We start from the raw sequence: 9,543 nt of genomic DNA, 5'->3' as shown, positions 1-9,543 counted from the left end.
ATATTCGCAGAGGCAGTGTCTTAAATAAAATGGCACCAGAGTTTGCACTATGCACACACCCACTCCAGCGCCATTTTATTGAAGAATTCAGCTACAACATGAACTTAGCACTGCGCACACACCGGCCATCCCAGCTACAGACAGGACACATCCAACATTATATTATTGACTACTCTGGATAAGGGTCAAGTTGTCCATAGCAACCAATCAGAGCTCAGCTTTCATTTTAGCTTCAATGCTGAAAGCTGCACTCTGGTTGCTATAGTTAACAGGACGATCTTGCTGTGAGGCAATTCTCATAAATGAGGCCCCAGTTACTTCTACAGTGACTATAGGCAACCAGAACAATCTTACTGGGAGGCGATTTTCATAAATGAGGCCCCAGTTACTTCTGCAGTAACTATAGGCAACCAGAACAATCTTACTGGGAGGCGATTCTCATAAATGAGGCCCCAGTTACTTCTACAGTGACTATAGGCAACCAGAACAATCTTACTGGGAGGCGATTTTCATAAATGAGGCCCCAGTTACTTCTGCAGTAACTATAGGCAACCAGAACAATCTTACTGGGAGGCGATTCTCATAAATGAGGCCCCAGTTACTTCTGCAGTGACTATAGGCAACCAGAATGATCTTACTGGGAGGCAATTCTCATAAATGAGGCCCCAGGTACTTCTGCAGTGGCTAACTTTTTTTTCTTTCCTTTTAAACCAGACTCATGGTGTAATTAAAATATTATATATATATATAGATAGATAGATAGGGCAATCTGTCACAAAGACAGGGATCGCCGAACAGTGTGTTGTCTTCCTGGCGCTCGAGTTCGGCACATCGCTGATCGGGTTGACAGATTACTGGGAGGGGCTGGGGAGGACCCAGCGGTCATTGTACATATTGGCACAAATGACAAAGTTAGAGGTAGGTGGAAGGTCCTTAAAGATGATTTCAGGGAATTAGGTTGTAAGCTTAAAGCATGGACCTCAAAGGTGGTATTTTCGGAAATACTACCTGTGCCACGAGCCACACCAGAGAGGCAAAGAGAGATCAGGGAGGTTAACAGGTGGCTCAAGAATTGGTGTAGGAAAGAGGGTTTTGGGTTCCTGGAGAATTGGGCCGACTTTTCAGTTGGCTACAGATTCTATGCTAGGGATGGGCTGCATCTTAATGGGGAGGGTGCAGCTCTGCTGGGGCAGAAAATGGCTAGAAGGTTGGAGGAGTGTTTAAACTAGGAATGGGGGGCGAGGGTATTCACTTTATAGAAGGGGAATGTAGTGCAGATAGGGACCAGGGCACAAATAATGAAATTGGGGGTGGTACGGGGGGAAGGGTTAGGACAGTCAATACAGTAAGCAGGAATATAGGTACAGAGTCATACGTAACGTGCATGTACACTAATGCCCGAAGCCTCACAAATAAGGTGGAGGAATTAGAATTAATATTGTTGGAAGAAAATTATGATATAGTGGGGATATCAGAGACATGGCTGGATGAGAGCTATGACTGGGCTGTTAATTTACAGGGTTATAGCCTATTCAGGAATGACCGTACAAATAAGCGAGGGGGAGGTGTGTGTCTATATGTAAAATCATCCTTAAAACCCATCCTGCGTGACAACATATGTGAGGGTACTGAGAATGTAGAGTCCCTATGGGTGGAGATAAGGGGGGGGAGAGTGAATAATAAAATACTGATAGGGGTGTGTTATAAGACGCCGAATATTATGGAAGAGGTAGAGAATCTCCTCATAAAGCAAATTGATAAAGCAGCGAGTCTCGGAGAGGTAATTATTATGGGGGACTTTAACTATCCTGATATAAATTGGGGAACAGAAACTTGCAGTTCCAGCAAAGGAAATAGATTTTTGATAACAATGAAAGATAATTACCTTTCACAAATGGTACAGGACCCCACAAGAGGGGGAGCACTACTAGACCTTGTACTAACCAATAGGCCAGACCGCATATCAAATATACAAGTTGGGGGTTACTTGGGGAATAGTGATCACAAAATAATAAGTTTTCATGTATTCTTTAGTAAGATGTATAGTAGAGGGGCTACAAGGACACTAAACTTCAGGAAAGCAAATTTTAAACGGTTGAGAGATGATCTTAGTGCAATAAACTGGGTTGATGTACTAAGTAATAAAAGTACACAAAGCAAATGGGAGACTTTTATGAGCATCCTGAATAGGGCTTGTGCAGAAAATATACCCTATGGGAACAAACATGCTAGAAATAGGAGGAAACCCCTATGGCTAAATAGAGCTGTAAGGGAAGCAATAAAAGAAAAACAGAAAGCCTTAAAAGAATTAAAGAGGGTAGGTAGTGATGAGGCATTATATAATTATAGAAAATTAAATAAAATATGTAAAAAGCAAATTAAGTTAGCTAAGTTTGAGACAGAGAGACTCATTGCGAGAGAAAGTAAAAATAATCCTAAAATATTCTTTAACAACATAAACAGTAAAAAACTGAAAAGCGATAGTGTTGGCCCCCTTAAAAATAGTCTTGGTGAAATGGTGGAAGGGGATGAGGGTAAAGCCAACCTGCTGAATGACTTTTTTTCTACGGTTTTTATACAAGAAAATGCCATGGCAGATGACATGACCAGTGATGCCATAAATTCACCCTTGAATATTACCTGCTTAACCCAGCAGGAAGTACGCCGCCGCCTCGAAATCACTAAGGTTGACAAATCTCCGGGCCCGGATGGCATACACCCCAGAGTACTACAGGAATTGAGTTCTGTGATAGATAGACCATTATTTTTAATCTTCTCAGATTCCTTAATAACAGGGTCGGTACCGCAGGACTGGCGCATAGCAAATGTGGTGCCAATATTCAAAAAGGGGACAAAAACTGAGCCGGGAAATTATAGGCCGGTAAGTTTAACCTCTACGGTTGGTAAAATCCTTGAGGGTTTCTTGAGAGATGCTATACTGGAGTATCTCAAGAAAAATAACCTTATGACAGAGTATCAACATGGGTTTATGAGGGATCGATCCTGTCAAACTAATTTGATCAGCTTCTATGAAGAGGTAAGTTCAAGCCTGGACCAGGGAAATGCAGTGGATGTTGTGTATATGGACTTTTCAAAAGCTTTTGATACGGTGCCACACAAAAGGTTGGTACATAAAATGAGAATAATGGGGATAGGGGAAAATATGTGTAACTGGGTTAAAAACTGGCTCAGTGATAGGAAACAAAGGGTGGTTATTAATGGTACGTACTCGGACTGGGTCTCAGTTCATAGTGGGGTACCACAGGGGTCAGTATTGGGCCCGCTTCTTTTCAACATATTTATAAATGACCTTGTTGGGGGCATGCGGAGTAGAATTTCAATATTTGCAGATGATACTAAACTCTGCAGGGTAATCAATACAGAGGAGGATAATTTTATATTACAGGGAGATTTATGTAAATTGGAGGATTGGGCTGAGAAGTGGCAATTGAAGTTTAATGTAGATAAATGTAAGGTCATGCACTTGGGTAGAGGAAATAACATTTATGATTATGTACTTAATTGTAGAACATTGGGTAAAACAGACACAGAAAAAGACTTGGGTGTATGGGTGGATGGTAAACTTCACTTTAGTGGACAGTGTCAGGCAGCTGCTGCCAGGGCTAATAAAATAATGGGATGTATTAAAAGAGGTATAAGTGTTCATGAAAAAAATATAGTTCTACCTCTGTACAAGTCACTAGTGCGACCGCACTTAGAATACTGTGTACAATTCTGGTCACCGATATATAAGAAGGACATAGCTGAACTGGAGAGGGTGCAAAGAAGAGCGACCAAGATTATTAGAGGAATGGGGGGGCTGCAATACGAAGACAGGTTATTAAACTTGGGGTTATTTAGTCTGGAAAAACGAAGGCTTAGGGGGGATCTAATCACAATGTATAAATATATGAGGGGACAGTACAGAGACCTTTCCAAAGATCTCTTTACACCTAGGCCTGCGACTGGAACACGGGGGCATCCGCTACGTCTTGAGGAAAGAAGGTTTAATCATAATCACAGACGAGGATTCTTTACTGTACGAGCAGTGAGACTATGGAACTCTCTGCCGCATGATGTTGTAATGAGTGATTCACTACTAACATTTAAGCAGAGCCTGGATGCCTTTCTTGAAAAATTTAATATAACCAGTTATGTATATTAGATTTTATGACAGGGTATTGATCCAGGGAACTAGTCTGATTGCCGGATGTGGAGTCAGGAAGGAAATTTTTTCCCCATTGGAACTTGTTTGCCACATTGGGGTTTTTTGCCTTCCTCTGGATCAACATGTTAGGCTACGGGTTGAACTAGATGGACTTAGAGTCTCCCTTCAACCTTAAAACTATGATACTATGATGATACTATATATATATATATATATATATATATATATATATATATTTTATATATTATATATTATATAAAGCCACAACAAGAAGAGGAATTAAATCCACCAAACGCTAAGCAAATACTCAGACTAATGGCAGATGATGTAAACTGCCCAGGCCAAAAAACTAACGCACTGCCAGGATGCAGCAAGACCTCCATTAGGGCCGTTTCACATTTGCGCTATTTTGACGGATTCGGCTTCCGTTACAAGTACAGTACAGTTCATTTATTTACAGTGGAAGGCGATATCATGTGGACACAAGCGGGTACTGCATGACACACACACGCGCCATAGTAACGCGCTTCCACTGTAAATAAATGAACTGTACTACATTAGTGACGGATTCAGTTTGCGTCAAAACAACCCAAGTGTGAAACTAGCCTTAAATGGAGACATCACAAGTGCAAGAGGAGCTGGATGGTAAAATTGCACACTTGTGGCTTGTATAGGTCACTGTTCACACATGCAGGTTCACAGTATCTGGTATGCAGCCTATTAGTTATGCCCATCCCAATAGATGCAAGCGGGCTGCGCCAGTACTAAATATGTGCTCCTTGCAGGGACAGTGACTATAGTATGCAAGGCCTAACATAAAGAGGCCTGGCTGCATCCTGTATAAAATATTCTGTGCAAAAGAATAAATAAATGAGGTATTGGTAGGTAATATGGCCATAGTACGGAAAGCCCACAATCCACGTCACGGATCCTTATTTTAGTGGGTCCCTACAGTATCGTGTGTGTGTGTGTGTGTGTGTGTGTATGTGTATATATATATATTATTTATATATATAATATATATATACATATATATATACACACACACACACACACACACACTAGTGTAGGGACCCACAAAAATGAGGATCCGTGACGTGGATTGTGGGCTTTCCGTACTATGGCCATATTACCTACCAATACCTCATTTATTTTTTCTTTTGCACAGAACATTTTATACAGTATGCAGCCAGGCCTCTTTATGTTAGGCCTTGCATACTATAGTCACTGTCCCTGCAAGGAGCACATATATATAGTACCGGCGCAGCCCGCTTGCATCTATTGGGATGGGCATAACTAATAGGCTGCTTACCAGATACTGTGAACCTGCACGTGTGAACAGTGACCTATGCAAGCCACAAGTGTGCAATTTTACCATCTCCTTTTGCACCTGTGATGTCTCCATTTAATGGAGGTCTTGCTGCATCCTGGCAGTGCATTCGGTTTTTGGCCTGGGCAGATTACATCTTCTGCCATTAGTCTGAGTATTTGCAGACGCATGATGTAATTTTATACTTGCATTCACTGATGGGGGTTTCCAGGGTTGAGCTGCAGACACAGATGACACCATCAGCTCATTATATAATAATACAGCTGATAATTAAAGATGAGATGAGGGTATGGCACATTATACCGGAGCAGCTGTGGGAAGGTGCGACTCATTCTCACGGCTGGAATCCAGTCTCGTTTTTGGCAAGCGAAGCTACATCGTAAATTAGAGCAAAAGGATGCACGCAGTGAGAACACTTTTTAATTAGTTAATTAAATCCTCAAAAAAGCACTAAAAGAAAATGCATAAACAAAAAATCTCTACTAGGAGATAAACTAGAATCAAAAATCTTTTGAGCGTTTCAGGAGCCCTCTTCTGTCCTGTCTGGCTGTAGGATAACTGTCTGCAGCAGAAGCCCCGCACTACTGGTACTACCACCCCACCTTTCCTGTCCTGTCTTCAGTAGCATAGGAAAAAAACCTTAAAAGGGGAGGCACTTCAGTTGGCCACCTGCCAAAAACAGCTAATCAGTATAATAACCCTTTGCTGCAGAATACCTACAAATGTGTCAGGCCTTCCCTTCCTACTTTTTCCAAAAAGGAAAAAGCATCAGAAAATCAAATTATGGCATGCACATATACCTTAACCCCTTCAGCCCCCAGCCTGTTTTCACCTTAAAGACCCGGCCATTTTTTGCAATTTTGACCAGTGTCACTTTGACAGGTTATAACTCTGGAACACTTCAACGGATCCTGGCGATTCTGAGATTGTTTTTTCGTGACATATTGTACTTCATGTCAGTGGTAAATTTAGGCAGATATGTTTTGCGTTTATTTGTGAAAATTTCGGAAATTTGGCGAAAATTTTGAAAATTTTGCAATTTTCAAAATTTGAAATTTTATGCCCATAAATCTGAGAGATATGTCACACAAAAAAGTTACTAAATAACATTTCCCACATGTCTACTTTACACCAGCGCAATTTTTGAAAAAAAAAAAATTCCGTTAGGAAGTTAGAAGGGTTCAAAGTTCATCACCAATTTCTCATTTTTCCAACAAAATTTACAAAAAAAAATTTTTTAGGTACCACATCACATTTGGAGTGATTTGAGAAACCTAGGCGACAGAAAATACCCAAAAGTGACCCAATTCTAAAATCTGCACCCCTCACTCTGCTCAAAACCACATCCAAGAAGTTTATTAACCCTTTAGGAGCTTCACAGCAACCAAAGCAATGTAGACGAAAAAATGAAAATTTTACTTTTTTAACACAAAAATGTTACTTTAGCCATAAAAATTAGTATTTTCACAAGGGTATCAGGAAAAATGCATCATAAAATGTATCGTGCATTTTCTCCTGAGTACGCAGATACCCCATATGTGGTGGAAATCAAATGTTTGGGCACACAGCAGGACTCGGAAGGCAAGGAGCGCCATTTGAATTTTTGAGTGCAAAATTAGCTGCACTCATTAGCGGACGCCATGTCGGGTTTGAAGACTCCCCGAGGTGCCTAAACAATGGAGCTCCCCCATAAGTGACCCCATTTTGGAAACTAGAGCCCTCAAATATTTTTTCTAGATGTTTTATGTGCACTTTGAACCCCTGGGGGCTTCACAGAAGTTTATAACGTTGAGCCGTGAAAAGAAAAAAATTTTTTTTTACCACAAAACTGTTGCTTCAACCAGGTAGCTTTTTTTATCACAAGGGTATCAGGAAAAAATGCACCATAAAATGTATTGTGCAGTTTCTCCTGAGTACGCAGATACCCCATATGTGGTGGAAATCAAATGTTTGGGCGCACGGCAGGACTCGGAAGGCAAGGAGCGCCATTTCACAGCAAAATTGGTTGGCATTATTAGCGGACGCTATGTTGCGTTTGGAGACCCCCTGAAGTGCCTAAACAATGGAGCTCCCCCACAATTGACCCCATTTTGGAAACTAGACCCCTCATGGAATTTATCTAGCTGTTTAGGGAGCACTTTGAACCCCTGGAGGCTTCACAAACGTTTGTAATGTTGAGCCGTGAAAATATTTTATTTTTTTTACCACAAAATTGTTTTTTCAAACAGGTAGCTTTTTTTCCACAAGGGTATCAGGAAAAAATGCACCATAAAATGTATTGTGCAATTTCTCCTGAGTACGACGATACCTCATATGTGGTGGAAATCAATTGTTTGGGCGTACGGCGGGGCTCAGAAGAGAAGGAGCGCCATTTCACAGTAAAATTGATTGGAATTATTAGCAGACGCCATGTTTCATTTGGAGACCCCCTGAGGTGCCTAAACAATGGAGCTCCCCCACATGTGATCCCATTTTGGAAACTAGACCCCCCCCCATACAAAAAAAATTAGTTTGGCGAAATAAAAAATACAGACATCAGTAGAAAAAAAAAAAAAAAAAATGAGCGCCTGCCAAGACCAGTGCCAAACGTGAGAGCAATGCACGAGTCTCGCATCGCATCATCCACTGCAGTCTGGAAGCGAGCAACTGCGCTGGATAATGCGATGCGAGAGGGCGGGGCGGCAGATGAGAAAGGGCGCAGCGGATGGAAGATGGGAAATGGCGCAGCGGATGGAGGAGCGGCAGAGGATGGGAAAGGGCGCAGCGGATGGATGATGGGAAATGGCGCAGCGGATGGAGGAGCGGCAGAGGATGGGGGGGGGGTGAGATGGGGATACCTACCTTACAGGATGGATCTAGGCAGCAGGATCACAGCAGACAGAAGAGGCAGCAGATGAAGGAGGCAACAGATCGAGGAGGGTGAGAGGGGGCAGTAGATGGAAAATGGGAGAGAGCAGGCAGCAGATCGGGGAGGGGGGCAGAGTCTGATGGGAGAGAGAGATGGCACATGTAGGGGAAGGGAGGGGGGCTTGCAGCACATGTAGGGGGAGGGAGGGGGGCTTGCAGCACATGTAGGGGGAGGGGGGAGGGAGGGGGGCTTGCAGCACATGTAGGGGGAGGGAGGGGGGCTTGCAGCACATGTAGGGGGAGGGAGGGGGGCTTGCAGCACATGTAGGGGGAGGGTGGCTTGCAGCACATGTGCTGCAAGCCAGCCACCCTCCCCCCACATGTGCTGCAAGCCAGCCACCCTCCCCCCACGTGGGGGGAGGGTGGCTTGCAGCACATGGAGGGATAGGTGGTGTGGCGATGGAGAAGGGGCAGCCGATGAAGGAGGCGGCGGCCGCCGCCGATCGGGGGCAGCAGCGGCTGAAAAAGGTGGGTGCGACGGCGGCGGGGACAGTGGCGAGCATGGCGGCGGGGACGGCGGTGGATCGGGAGCGGCGGCGGGGACGGCGGTGGATCGGGAGCATGGCGGCGGGGACGGCGGTGGATCGGGAGCGGCGGCGGAGACAGCGGTGCAGCGGGAGCATGACGGCGGTGGATCGGGAGCGGCGGTGGAGACAGCGGTGCAGCGGGAGCATGGCGGTGGGGACGGCGGTGGATCGGGAGCGGCGGCGGAGACAGCGGTGCAGCGGGAGCGGCGGCGGAGACAGCGGTGCAGCGGGAGCATGGCGGCGGGGACGGCGGTGGATCGGGAGCGGCGGCGGAGACAGCGGTGCAGCGGGAGCATGGCGGCGGAGACAGCGGTGGAGCGGGAGCATGGCGGCGGGGACAGCGGTGCATCGGGAGCATGGCGGCGGGGACAGCGGTGCATCGGGAGCATGGCGGCGGGGACAGCGGTGAAGCGGCAGCAGCGGCGGGGCGATCGGAGACAGCGGCAGCAGCGGCGGGGCGATCGGAGACAGCGGCGGGGACAGCGGTGAAGCGGGAGCAGCGGCGGGGCGATCGGAGACAGTGGCGGTGAAGCGGGAGCAGCGGCGGGGCGATCGGAGACAGCGGCGGTGAAGCGGGAGCAGCGGCGGGGCGATCGGAGACAGCGGCGGTG

The sequence above is a fragment of the Anomaloglossus baeobatrachus genome, chromosome 11, assembly GCF_048569485.1.
Source record: "Anomaloglossus baeobatrachus isolate aAnoBae1 chromosome 11, aAnoBae1.hap1, whole genome shotgun sequence".
Lineage (NCBI taxonomy): Eukaryota > Metazoa > Chordata > Amphibia > Anura > Aromobatidae > Anomaloglossus > Anomaloglossus baeobatrachus.
Note: the sequence above shows the minus strand (reverse complement) of the source record.